At 54.2% G+C, this 14719-nt stretch overlaps 1 protein-coding gene across 1 annotated transcript in view; it reads left to right on the plus strand.

The window, feature by feature from the left end:
* Positions 1–14719, plus strand: part of DNAH9 (dynein axonemal heavy chain 9) — a 1064222-nt gene that overhangs the window by 771890 nt on the left and 277613 nt on the right. The gene's annotated exons all lie outside the window — the stretch shown is intronic.

Genomic DNA, 14719 nt, shown 5'->3' on the forward strand with positions numbered 1-14719 from the left:
TGTGTGCAAGCCTGCTACGGACTGAATTCACAGGCTGGAGCTCTAACCCGGTGTGAGGGTATTAGGAGCTGTGGCCTCTGGGACATGATCCGTGTTAGATGAGGTCACAACGTGGAGCCTCATGCCGGAGTCAGTGTCCTCAGAGGAACAGGAAGACAGATCTTTCCCGGTATCTTCATGAGCACAGAGGAGGCCGTGGGAGCATGCCGCAGGATCAGAGCCCACTCCAGCAGACATCAGAACCAAACAACCCCGATGGCTCCCTGATCGCAGACCCAGAACCACGACATCTAATCTCTGCTGTGGAACCTGCCGGGGCTGTGGCCCCTAGAGCAGCCCAACGTCACCAATTCGAGCTCAGCCTGTGGCTCCGGCCAGCCTGGTGGAAACACAGCCCTGCAAACCCCCCCCCACAGCAGTGCTAGAGCTTTCGCCTCCATCACAACACACTCGCAGCGGCTGGCCGCCCCCTCTTCTGGAATGACCCAGAGGCAGCCAGGCGCGGAAGAGGCCGCCGTCTCGGCAGGTCAGACGGTCTTGTCTCCCCAGTTTCTCTGCTTTCCTTTACTCCCATCTGTTAGAGCACATCTGCATCCACATCGCACATGACTGCCGCCATCTCTGCCTCTTCCAGGACGCGGCACCGAGGTCTGCAAACACAAGTGCGGGGTCAGCATGCACTGAGGTACGTGCATTAGTTTAAAAGGATGCAAGTTTGGGGCGCCTGGCTGGCTCCCTTGGAAGAGCAGGCAACTCTTGATCTCAGGATCGTGAGTAAGCCCCATGTTGGGTGTAGAGATTACTAAAAAATTAAGAAAGGAGTAAACTTTCAAAAAAACAAAAAATGAGGGGTGTCTGGGTGGCTCAGCCAGTGAAGCGTCTGCCTTCGGCTCAGGTCTCGGTCCCAAGGTCCTGGGATCGAGTCCCGCATCGGGCTCCCTGCTGGGCGGGAGCCTGCTTCTCCCTCTCCCTCTGCTGCTCCCCCTGCTTGTGCTCTCTCTCTCTCTCAAATAAATAAATAAAATCTTTAAAATAAATTTAAAAAATAATAAAATTAAATTTAAAAGACAGGGAAAAACATAAAACTAAAAAGTGGGCTTGGTATGAATCAAGACAGAAGATTTAAACAAACAAAAACAAAAGGACTCAGTTTCTTCTTTCTCAGTAATTCCCAAGACCATCATGCAAGACTGTGTGCCAGGACTATGAAAACACTTTGCTAACATCACCCTATTTAACCCTTTACTTTCACTCACAAATTCCCCAATTCTCTGGACCCCCGCCTGGGGGCCTATAACTCGATTCTGACAGTACCTGGAGTGGGTGTCAAGTCTCACCGACTCAGGGCTCCCTCCCACAAGACGGCCCCCACCGCAGATGCCAATCCCACCAGACTGTCACTGGGACATCTCATGACAGCTCCTAGATTCAAGGGTTTCCCCATCCACTCCCTGCCTCAAGTTCGAAACCCTTCTAGAATGACTCACAGAACCCAGAAAAGCACTTTGCTAGTTGATTCTAAAGGCTACAACACAGTAACAGCGCAATGGAAGCCACACACAGACAAGGTGTGAGAGTTGGGGCATCCTCCTGCCAGGGCTCCGTGTTCACCCTTCTGAAAGTTCTCTGAACCCCTCACTTGGGGGTATTTAGGGAGGTGCCATTACACATGCATGAACGATTAAGTCATTGGGCATTGGTGATTGGACTCAATCTCCAGCCCTCTCTCCTCCTGGGAGGTCTGAGGGTGCGGCTGAAGCTTCCAAAGCTCTAATGACAGGATGGGTTTGTCCACCAACCAGCCCCAACTCAGGGTAATGCAGGGGCCACACCTTGAGTCCCCTCATTAGCTTAAACTCAGCTATGTTTCAAAGGGGCTTGTTGGGAATAACAGAGATGCTGCTGGCCCATCAACTCCGTAAAGGGGACAAAGAACAAATTTACCATCACATGCTCACGGCTATCCTGTGCGGCTCGCACCATGGAAGATGAACACCTCCATTCTGTCCACGAGGACGCTGAAGCCAGGGAACGACCGCGGCGTGCTCTCTGTGAAAGCAGTGGTCCGGTGCGCGCAGTCCACCGCATTCCGCTGTGCGGGGTGCACGAGGCCCCGTGCCGCAGTCTCGAGCACGTGCGTCCATTTCCGTAGGTAGGCACCCTATAGCATGCTGATGCGATGTGTTACTTCTACGGGAACCCTATGTGGTACTGCCACTTGACGAGTGAGCAAACTGGGCGCAGAGAAGGTCAACAACGCGCCAGAGCTCACACGGAGCGTGGCAGCCCAGCCGCTCACCTGCACTTGCTGTCAGCACTCCCCTATACCGGCCCCTCGGAGACGCTGCACAGAATTCATCTCAGAGCTCTCACTACACCTCCAAGAATTTTCTCGGTCCTCCAGTACTCTCTCCCTACTTCAACTGGAAATGGCTATCCCCACTCGGCTTCAGGGTTCCTAGATAAACCTTGTATTTGACAAAAGATGCCATAAAGTTAAAACATCAAACAACGAAGGGTATTCTTGGTGAAAATATTCTCATTTTATACAACAGATTATTGATATCCAAAATGTGTAAAAACCTACTAAACATAAGCGAGCAAATAAGCCGTATTAGCTGCCTGCTGCCATGTGTATAACAAGAGGCTTCCGAGCGCAAACCGGGCTAGATGGCGTCTGTGCGCCCGGGATGTGGGACGTGGGAATGACCGGTTCTGGCTCTGGGTCTGAGGATCCACTTTCACGCCCGCTCTCCGCCGCTGGCAGGAGGCTGTGGTTCCCGGCCATAAGGCCGTCCCCTAAGACAGCCTCCCCCGAGCAAGGATGAGGGAGACTGAGAGAGGAAGCGCAAGTGGGCAGGAGAGCTACAGGAAGGGAGCCACACACAGCCTTCCATCACCTCCTCTAAGAGGAGACACACCATCCCCTCTGCCAGGTGCTGCTGACGGTCGCACAGATGAACCCTACTGCATCGGATGGACCAAAGGGTGTGAGTAGCAGGAGAAGGAACAGGGGCCTCCTTCCTTCGTGCTGGCTGTCATCCACATGAAGATGGTGATCCACAGAGAGATTAGGAAATTCAAATGATAACAAAAAGAACCTACTCCTCACCTGTCCGAGTTGCTAAAACTTTAAAAGTTTGGTATTTTCTGCCATTGACCACAATGTAGGCAAATAGCATGCTTTGCACCTTCTCTGGGAAGCATACATTGAAAGGACAATTTGCAGGGTGTTTGGCCGGACGAGGGGGAGAAGGATGAGGAAAAGAGGAGGAAGGAGGAGGAGGAATGAGGAGGAGGAAGCAGGAGGAGGAGGGAGGAGGAGGGAGAAAGGGAGGAGGAGGAGGGAGGGTGGAGGAGGAAGGAGGGAGGAAGAGAAGAGGGGAGGAGGAAGGGAAGAGGAAGAGGAGGAGGGAGGAGAGGACAACAGAGAAGCCCTGCCACAGCGCTTCGGGGGCGCTAGCTGCTCGGGACAGGTGATTGAGGGCTCAGAGCTGGGTGGGCCCCAGTGCGTGTGAGCGGTGGAGGGCTTGTGCGTCCGGGGCACTGTGACCCTGAGGCGCCTGGTGCGCATCTCCCAGACAGTCGCCCCGGCCATTCAGATGTGAGGAATCGTGTCAGCACTGCGAAGGGAGGGAGCCCTGGGGTTCCCAGTGTGACACTTCTCCAATCACCTTCTAGCCCACCGACTGGAGAAAGGACAATTTTGAACCCGAACGCCAAACGCGCCTCCGTCACCCTCTCCGCCCTCTGGCGGTGACAGCCAAGTAAAACTGGTGGGCAATTTACCTCCGCTACTGTCGGGGGTGCACCGGGTGGATTTATGTTTGACTCCAGAGGAGTCCCGTGGGAAACGCTTGACCTTGCAATTTGTGTAAGAAATAAAATAAGAAGGTCCCGGGCCTGTGGCTGTACACGGGTCACCATTTCACTGCACGTGTGCGCCCCAGCTGACCAGCTGTGCATGCCGGGTCCTGCGCGCCTGGAACCCCTCTGCAGCCTGAACCCACGCGGCACGGAGGATCGCGCCCTTTACACCCCGCGTTTCGTCCGGTCTTGTAGGATCTGTAGTGCGCATTCCCGGCAGGGGGCACCCTGATGCCCTGAACGCCTCAGGATAACCTTTGGCCAAGACCGCAGGGAAGTCACTCTGGGGCCACAGGTAGGGGAGGCCTGGAGAGGAGGCTCCAGGGGATCTCCCTTGGGAGGCGGGGCGGGCAATACACTACTTTTTTTTTTTTTAAGAATGTTTTTCAGTCTTCCAGCAAGCCACTCTATTTTTAGAAGAGTGCACGATTGCTGATAAGCAGAGCAGGCACTGTGCAGGGACCTCAAAAACCACACGCCCCACTCCACTCCCGCGGGTAACCGCGCGCACTTTTGCCTCCGTATTCCTCCCACCGCGCCTCAAGTCCAGGGAGGGAGTTTGGGCAGAGAATGACGCTTCCGGCTTTACAGCCTCTCCCTGCCTGGGGAAGTCGTCTTTTGTTCCACATTAAAATACAGTGGGGGGGGGGGTGAAATGGTTGAAGGCGGCCAAAAGGTGCAAACTTCCAGCTACCAAGAAAGTCCTGGGAGTACATGCACACTGCATTTTGAGACATGGAGACTGACATGCTCTCTCCCAGTGTTTCCTCCTGGGAAGGTTTGAGGGGGAGGCCAGGAATCAGCATTTTCCTGACACACGATTCGGGTACAATACAGGTGCCTCACAGACTGCTCTTAAGGAGCTCAGGGTTTAATACGGCTACTGTCTTTCACACCTTCTTAAATTGAAAGCCAAAGAAACTCACTTAACTGTATTTATGTGTGTACAAAATGCGTGTAAGACAAAAATGAGAACAGATTTCCGGAAACAATACCGTGACACAGCGAGGAGAAAAAGCAGCCCCTCTATCATCAGAACTATGTCACTTGTTATCTAAAAGTTGAGAACCCACAACAAAATTCCTTACATTCTCTCTTTGTTCTGAAAGAAGCCCAGACTCCTCTCACTCCTCTTTGAAATGTATATTTGGATCGCTTTTAGGCGTTTGGCGACGTTTCTGGAAGAGGGAGGAGCGGGAAACAGCACTGCCCCCCAGTTAGCAGAACCCGGGGTGCAGCTGTAGTTAATTAAAAAGGATGTAAATTCGCACCTACAGGCGATTCCCCTCCGGCGGTGGCTCTCAACTCTGGAGCGGAGTTTGCATTGGCGAACGTGCGGAATCTCTGCGCGCACCTGCCGGGAGGTGCCTTCCGCGCCCCTTATAACTTTAATCGGTCGCTAACAATGCGTCGAACAATTGAGCGCCGGGGACCTTCTAGCTTCTCTTCCCAAGGAGATTCCCTAGGAACACGATTTGCTTGTGAAATTTATTCAAACCACCTTCCGCCCCAGCAATTCAAGGACCGACGTTCGGGTTAATTCGAATTTCAGACATCTGCATGACAATCTGGATGTAAGCACACACCCCCGAAGCCTCTGCCACTCATTTCTGGGGGAGGGCAGGAGCTACCCGAGACTCCATTCCACCCCTCGCACGGTGCTAGAGCCCGAGCAAGCCCTTACTGCCGAGTCACGACACCAAAGTCCGGGACTGATGGTGGGTCCAGCCAGCTGCCGAGTCACCCCAGAGAGCCTGGCAGAAATGCAGACCTTACAGGAATGCGCCCACCTCCCCGACCATCGGCTTCCCGGGGAAGACTCGCGCCCCCGCAGAGGGTCGGCTGCTAGACCCTCCCCTGGGCCCGCCCACCGCGCCCGAGGACGCAGAGCTGGCACCACGGGCCCCCAGAAACTCCCGGAGCCCGGGCGGGGACCCCGGCTGTGACGTGGGCACACGGAGGAGGAACTGCGCGAAGCCGGGGGTCCCGTGGAGAGGGCGGGGGAGAGGAAGGTCATGGTGGGTCCGGCTGAACACCAGGGGAAGCTTCTGGAATCCTAGAGAGACCAGGTGGAAGCGATCCCGGAACAGAGCCAGAAATCGGAAGTCAAAGGCACTGTGCTTCCCAGAAATTCCTCTAACTTTTCTGGGCCTTGGTTTCAACCATTCAAGAATTTGATACTTGGATAGTTGATGATGATTTATCATTGCATTAACTCTGTGTTAGGAGAAGCAGCAAATTTTAAAAAATAATAAAATAAAACTTTTTAAAGAAATTATATCAAAGAGTTGGAGCGTAAATAACTGACCTTGAGACATGCAGATTTGCGTGTATATATGTGATGCTAAGGGTACAAGTAAATTCTAACGTTCCACAGGAGAATATGTAAAGATAGACAACGAGAATACAAAGGAACCTGGACCATGGAAAGCATGGTTCACACGGGGTCAGTTATACCTGGTGGATCTGTCCCTCCTGTCCCCGGTGTGACCATATCCGGGACCTACCTCCCTCAGAGCAGAATTCGAGCTCTTGCCGGGTGAGGTTTGGGAGCCAGACCTTTCTTATTTCCCACCATGCAGGCTTCACAGAAGATAACACTTACAGGTGAAAGAGGTTTGGGTTCCCAGACATCCCACAGATCTGGGAGAGAATTTTTACCTGACGCTAAAGGTACAAGGGGCCCTTTCAGTGACTGCTGATTCAGTCACAGGTAAGAGGCAGCTGTCTTTCCAGCTTTCAATTCCTGTGCTGACAATTGTCTATTTTCTGGTCAGGGAGCCAGCAACCCACACTTCTCTTTCCTGGCCTTTCCCAAAATGTTAACTGAACCGATACCTGCGAAGATCTTCCTAGCCTTCTGAGAACCTTCATCAACACCCCATTATAATGAAGTCTTTCAGTGGGGCAGAGAGATTGGGCTCAAGTCTGAATGCAACAAGGAAAAGTGGGAATTGATGGCCAAAGAGCAGGGCGGGAGTCAGTAGATAGAAAGTTACTAAGAGGAAACATCAGGAGTCAAGGGAGATTCTGGCCACAACAACATGACCCCGGGGGATTCCTGTAGCAGGGTGATCTGAAATCACCTGAGGGACAACTCATCAAGCATCTCAGGGGTAGTTGCTAAAATTGGACAATGCAGAGATGCCAGGTCCACTTGAAAAAACGCTCAGAAAGCCTGAGAGGAGTTGTGTTGAGGAGAGAATGTTTGCCTTCAACAGCCCAACCTATAGCAAAATAGAATGGAAATTGTCAGAGTGCATCGTGAGGCACCTGCCTTGTCTAGGCTACAGGCAAACACCGAGAAACACCGACCTGCAGAGTGAAACCCACACTCTAGCCTGGTGACCTTGTATCCGGGTTTGTCTCAGAGCTCCACCCAAACAGCAAGTGTTTTCAGAAGACCTCACCTTGTGTTAGCTTCCTGGGTACCCCTCCCTCCTACTTTTAAGCTGGTGAGCTCCCCCCATAAACCTAAACCAAGTGTAGCTGATGCCACGTTGGAGCCATGATGGCAGGCCAACCATGGGGGGAAGTCTGAAGGTGAGGGGGGGCCACCTGCCACTGACTGCCCTGCCTGTTCCCTTCAAAGTGCACTGGGACCCTCATCACCTGCAGGTTCCTTCCTGGTGTGAACACCTCTGCAGGGCGTGGGGCTTCCGCAGACCCTCCTGGGGCACCTCAACAGGGAAGCATTCTGTTCCTCTCCGGGAACGGTGATCACCATGGCCACGTCTTCCCTTAGTTTGTCTTTGTGTCGTGCCTATGAGATTTTCAGGTTGTCCACTCTGAGCTGATGCCCATAAATGACATGCATAAAATGCTCTGAATTAATCCAAAGAGGAAAGAGATTAGGACAGCAGATATGATATGCTGGCAATTCGCTCTCTATTCCAAGGAGACGGCTCTCCCTGAACACGGACAGGAATGCAAAATGGCCAGGGGACCAGTTCTCAAGTCTGCCCAGTTAGATGTGGCAGATAAAGGGCAGGAAAAAGCTGAAGGTGACAAGTTTCAAGTCCCATTGAAGGGTCTCATTTATCTACAAGAGACTGTACAGGAGACTGGAAGTAATCCTTATAAAACAAGCAAGATTGGACAAAGTTCCTAATACGGCAAGTCAAATTAGTGGGTGTTGGAGGGGTCTTACCAGGCCTTGGAAGCCCATCACCCCAATCTCTGCCTTTGTCATCACAAGGCTTTCTCTGGGTCTGTCTACACGTGGCCTACTTACTTTTGTTGTTTCTTTTTTAAGATTTTATTTTTAGGGGTGCCTGGCTGGCTCAGTTGGCAGAACACCAACTCTTGATCTTGGGTTGTGAGTTCCAGCTCACACTGGGTGTAGAGATTAATCAATACAATAAATATACTTAAACAAAAAACTATTTTCTTTTTAGTAATCTCTATATCCAACATGGGACTTGAACTCATGACCCCAAGATCCGGAATCGGTGTGCCTCACCGACGGAGCCAGCCAGGTACCCCACGTGGCCTATGTGTAACCATCATCAGACTTAGGGCTCACTCTAGGACGCCTGGGTGGCTCTGTCGGTGAAGCATCTGCCTTCGGCTCAGGGCAGTATCTCAGGGTCCTGGGATCGAGCCCCACATTGGGCTCCCTGCTCAGCGGGAAGCCTGCTTCTCCCTCTCCCTCTGCTGCTCCCCCACTTGTGCTCCCTCTATCAGATAAATAAATAAAGTCTTTAAGTAAAAAAATAAATTAAAAAAATAAAATTTAAAAAAAATACTTAGGGCTCAGTGTAATTCAGTGTAACATCCTCTGAACTTGATTACATCTCTGAAGACCCGATTTCCAAATTAGGCACATTCACAGGCATGAAGGGTCATTGCTTCAACATGTCTTGCTGGGGACACGCTGGCAGCCAGCCTGCCCTCAGTGTCACCCCTGCATGCATGTGTGGTAGCCAGCAGACTTGGAACGGCCGGTAACTACGGTATCAGGAAATTCCGGAAGTCATGGCACTAAGTTCCAGAGGCTCATCAAAACCACTTGGAGTCATTCAGAATTCACATCTGGAGCAGAACTCCGTAGACGGATCCAAGGGTTTCCCGGCAGAAGAATAAACAGATATACAGTAAAATGAGAGGGGTCGAGGTTCACAGGCAGCTAATGGAGGAGGAGGAAAAGTACCCACTCGGCATCCCTGGCTTAGTGCTGGATACTTACATTATGTTTTTGTTGTTTGACGGCTGTGACCCGGGGGCTGTATCCAGATCTTCACGGAGAAACCTATCTACACCTCCCAGCATTGACGTACCTTACACAGCACGGGGACAGACAGCAGATTTCCCTGCTCCTGGGACTGAAAGAAAACACCCAAGGTAAGGACACCAGGCTTATAGGACTTACTACACCTCAGTGCTGAGGCTGGATGAAGACAGAGGAGCCAGAGCAGAGTCTGTGCTCTGAGAGGGGTTCGGGGTGTGGGATCCAGGATGGGGTCTGTGCTCTGAGAGGAGGGTCAGGACACACAGGAGGTGGGATCCAGGAATCGGTCTGTCCTCTGAGAGGAAGGTCAGGATACACATCAGAATGAGAGTCACAGCATGCACTAGGCGGTCCCCTCCTGCAGGACAAACTATGTGCTACTTTGGCCCCAGCTCCCTGAGATTCCAGGCAGCACTGTAATAAAATGCCATGGTTCGCCCAGCAGATGCCAAACACATCCCGTGCAATGTCTGGTCCTGACTCCACCCTGTCACACACACACCCATCACGTGGGGCCCTTGACCACTTTCCTCTCCCTGAGTCAGGGGCCATCCTGAAATTCCAGCATCCTGGGATTCATCTCAGTTGAGCAGACAGAAAGGAAGGTCAGAATGAGCAGAAACCTCCTAGGAGCCAAGCATGACAATCAGCAGGATGGAGGTCAGGCGGGAAGACAGACCGCGCAGAGCAGCCGGGAAATGCCTCCGTGCACCTGTCTTACCTGCAATGCCCAGATTCTCATGACTCCACCCTTGAGCAATCCTCCTGCCCTCGAACCCCGCTCCCCTGAGCCGCCTCTAAAGGCATCTGCCTGCGGAAGTGTCCCAGGTGCCCTTCTCCTCCTCCTCCATCCCTCAGATGGAACCAAACCTCATGGATGATTTCGGTCTTCCCCTTTCATCAAGCCTCGCTCCAGCCTCCCCTGGCTCCATCCCTCAGGGCACCAGCACTGAACCCCGGTTGTCTCGGTTCATCTGAGTGCATCAGACTACAGGCTGGTTGCTGGGGGTCTGGCTGAGTGGGCTAAGTTCAGACGCCTCCCAAGTGTGCAAAATGAGCATGTCACGCCATCTCCTCCTGCACTCATGCCTCCACACCCCCATGCTCCCACACAGCTCCCAAAACCAACGCTGGAAGTCTGGGTTTTGTTTTTCTGACCACAGCACCCAATGAATGAGTTCACAGAACGGATGGCATCTTTCCCAAGGGACAACGAGGCCTTTCCAGGGGTTCTCATCAGAGCCCCTGAGCAGCCGGTTATGTTGGTCCCTGTGTAAGTCTTCAAGTCCTTTCCCTTCCACAAAAGAAAAAGAAAACCCATGAAAATAGCCGAGCAGCCATCTTGTGACAGCTGGGAGACTTGTATTGTGACAAAATTAGTGAGGCTAAGTTCCTTCACTCAATGGACTCTCCCCCAGTCCTCTCCACAAGACATGACCCCTGCTGGATGTGGGGTGCCACGTCAAGGCCCCCGCTGTCCTTGCCTGCTGGGAGCCCGTAAGTAAGTCACAGTGGTTATCTGGCACCATAATTCCTAGCACTCATTGCAAAGCTAGAGTGTATTGAGCATCTAGTATGCCCGGAACCATGATGACCCGTTTACAACAGAGCTTCCCAAACCACAAAGAGCTGGACGGTCCCCCCCGTGCCTGGTTAACCACGCAGGCTGGGCACAAACTCCGGGGGTTCTGCGTCTAACGAGCTCCCAGGAACGTGGACGTGGCTGGCCAGGACCACGTGGGGAGGCGGAACATGCTCACATGCCTGTATTTGCTGTAGGAACATGGGCCTACCTCGTGGAGCAGTGACGGCTGCCCAGGGAAGACCTTGCTGTAAGCGGACTCTGGGTTTTAGGGGATGTCACGCCTCACCGTGCCAGTTCCCATGACACGGGTGGTGGAGTTCATCACTTCCTTTGCGATATCCTCTTCACCCCCCCAGTGTGTAAAATGAGCACGTCACACCACCTCGTCCATGCACTCACGCCTCCACAGCCTCTGCTCCTCCCGGGGAGCCCAGGACCCTGTGTCAGCCAGGGTTCTCGAGGAAACAGACCTGGAGCATGTATGTGTGAGGGGGCGGGGGGGGTGATTTAGCATATGACACAGAGATATCAGGCTGTGTGTGTAGACATATCAGGCTGCGCGTGTAGACATATCAGGCTGCGCGTGTAGAGATATTGGGCTACGTGTGTAGACATGTCAGGCTGCGTGTGTAGAGATATTAGGCTACGTGTGTAGACATATCAGGCTGCGTGTGTAGACATATCAGGCTGCGCGTGTAGAGATATTAGGCTACGTGTGTAGACATATCAGGCTGCGTGTGTAGACATATCAGGCTGCGCGTGTAGACATATCAGGCTGCACGTGTAGAGATATTAGGCTACGTGTGTAGACATATCAGGCTGCGTGTGTAGACATATTAGGCTGTGTGTGTAGAGTGAAACACACTCTCCTGTCTGGGGTGCAAGGCTCAGCACCACCCAGGTTTCCCTCCACCTGGCTGGGGGCAGCTCTTCCTCCTCCTCTCCCTCCCCCTTGGCCCCCTCCACACACACCCCACCCTCTTCCCAGTCTGTAAGAGGGCATGGCCCAGTACCACCTGCTCTTTTCCACCCCTGCGTGTGCATCCCAGGCTCTCAACTCCTATGTATTGCGAGCTCAGATTTCCACCTCCGACCTCCGCCTTCTTCCCCAAGGTCATCATCACTACCTGCCATTTCCACATTTCAGACCCAGCAGGTCCAGAAATCCACCCTTGTCTCCCAAGCCCTTTCCAGAAACCTGCTCAGTGTCCTAGACAAGCCCCTCACCCACCCAATTCGAATCCAAACCACAGCTCTTCCTCTACCATCCTAGGGCACACCAGTGGGAAATCTGTGCCCCCGTGTGCCAGGGGCACCTCCAGCAGCCAGTGATGGAACCACCACCTCCTGCCTGCACTTCCCTGGTGGCTTCCAACACAGCCCCTGCCTCCTGGAGGACGGGAAGATGAAAGTCCCTTCAGCCACGCCCCTGGAGCATAAAAGGCAGTCACCCTGTTGGAGCTCCCTGCTCTCTCACTCTTCCCTCTGCTGGAATCCCCACACGCCTCCCAGAGGCTTCTCAGAACCCCTACTGAGCCCTCCCCCTGCTCACGTCCTGCTCCTTCCAGACTGCCCCGGGAGGGCGGGCTCCTCCTTACCTTGTATTTTCTGCCTTTCATTTTCATAGCATCTATCACCAATACTTTACTGATTATCTGATTTCCCTTCAAGCCCCCAGAAGCCAGGATCTTCTGCCCACCGGGGTCTCTCCAAGGAGGGAAGAATTGGTGGCAGAGGGACAGTATTTCATAGAAATATACACTCAGTGACAGTAATGTCAGCCAAATAAACGTACACGCTGGGGGTGATGGTGGACGGTCCTTGAGCAGGGTCTCCACCCAGGTTCATCACATGCTGATGTACCCTATTGTACCTGACAATCCCGTCTGGGGCAGAAAAAGACTTTTCCAGGGCTTCTGTACCATGGCCCTGCCCCTAACCCCTGACAGCCCACTCTGCTAGCTCACTGGCCACTTCCCTGCAGCCCCCCCTGGGGCCTCCGCCTGGGACGCTGTTCTCACCCCTGCTAGAGCTTGACCGACTCAGATATCCATGTCACACGGGATCCTGCCCTGACCTCTGGAATACCGCGACACCGCCAGCCCCTCTCCAGGCCCCATTCCTTGACACTGCTCACTTCTGCAGCACGCATCAAACATAGCAGATGGTGTCGTGTCACAGAGTTTGCTAACTGCTTGCCTGCACCCTCCCCGACAAGCCAGTTGTGTTCATGGATGTGCCCTGAGTGCCTGGCAAGGGCTCGGTGTGTTTACTGAGGCCTGAAGGATCCCGAATGCACTCAGTGAGGTGGACAGCTTCACCTCCATCTCCTGGATGAAGAAACTGGTGCAGAAAGGAGGAGGACACCCGAGATTGCCTGGGTCGGACATGAGGAGGCAGGATTTCACGGGGCTGGCTCTAACCCCTGTCCCGAGTGAAATGCAGGAGACGTGCAAAGTAAGGGCCCATTCTGAGCTGTGAAGGGCGCACAGTTCACGGGGAGGAACTGGGCTAAGCAGCAGAGATTGAGCTAAATGCGGTATGCTAGCCATTTCTGGGCTCCACGTTTTATGTGCTCTAGAGCTGCCCTGGGCAGAGCCATGAGCTCAAGACTCCCAGCACTCAGCAGCTGGTTCCCCAGCCGGTCACAGGGCTGGAGCTCCGGCCCAGGGTGTGCACATCCAGAGCAGCGCCCGCTCCGAAGCCCAGCCTATCTTGGGCTGATCCCCGGTCCCTCCCTGGGCAATCTCCCCTCCAAGCCGGGGTGCCTGACTGGTTCTCCTGAGGTTCATGGTGTGCATGAATCCTGCTAAGGGCGGGTCTGGTCAAGTCCAAAGGGGGTGGGTCCACAAAAGACCTCTGGGTGGCCCAGCCTGTGTCTGTCATTTGGGGGAACACTCACTGTTCACTCCTTCACTTTGGTGCATCTCCTGGGAAAGTCAGAATCCAGGCGTTTGGCAAATGGCGGCTCCCAGTACCCCCGCTAGCCAGTAGTGATTATTTGCAGTTTATAGGAAATGGGAGGCGCCCAGGCCCACGGACTGAGAACACACAGGTGAGGGTCCTGATTCCTCCGTCCATTCACTTTCTCCCCCTCTCTTCTGCCAGGCCACCTTCTTTGGGCTAACTGGTTTTATTTCTGCTCGGCTTCAAACAGTGATCTTCAGCCAGGCGCCCCCGTGGGACGTGGAACCTTTCCTTTGCCTTCTCTTCCGTGGGAGAGGCCAGCTTCAGCCGGGAGCCCGGGATGCAGAAGGGTTGGTGCCAATCGGGCCTGCTCAGGGATCGGACATGTTTCTCCCAAGCTCAGGAACCTGGAAGATTCGCATGGACCCAGGAAGACCCCGCTGAGCCACTGGGCTACGTTCAGCACAGGGTAGAGGCCAAGGAGCCCTGTCTGGGGGTTCGGTGGCCCCAATTCCCGCTTGCCCCTCACTGCCACCGGCCTTCAAAGGCCTGTAATCTCTTTTCCCCCGCCACAGTATGAACACCTGGCTGTACACTCCACTGAAGCCAGCATTGAGTTTCCTGACCACCCACTGGGGCCAGGACTGACCCCAGCCCCTTTGCGCATTCCCCAGCGTTGTCCTGATGCTCAGAAGGGCCACAGAGATGGCAGCTTTTCTTAAACTGTGAAACTCCAAAAATGGGCTTCATCCCAAGAAAGCGCGGGCTTCACCGGAGAAAGCCGGGCGGGCGTCCCGCAATGGATGAGGCGGGGAGGAGGGGTCTCTGGGGCGGCCGCGAGCCGGGTGGAGGGGAAGGGTTCTGGCGGCGAGGGGGTTGGGTCCGCCAGGGCTTGGGGTCGGGAGGGTCACAGTCGGGCTGGGAGATGGAGTGGCCCACAGAGCGCGGGAGTAGGGCGCACCTCCTTCCGTTCCCCCCTCCCACTTCCAGCGTCCGGGCGCGGCTCGGGGGTCACACTCGGCCCTTCCCGGCGCCCGCAGCCACGCGGGGAGCCGGGCTGGGGAGAGCAGTGGCGGGAGGAGCCCCCACACGGCCCTTTCGGCACCCGCGCGCCCCGCCGCCCCGCGTCC

Source organism: Ailuropoda melanoleuca, chromosome 17 (genome assembly GCF_002007445.2).
Source record: "Ailuropoda melanoleuca isolate Jingjing chromosome 17, ASM200744v2, whole genome shotgun sequence".
Classification (NCBI taxonomy): domain Eukaryota; kingdom Metazoa; phylum Chordata; class Mammalia; order Carnivora; family Ursidae; genus Ailuropoda; species Ailuropoda melanoleuca.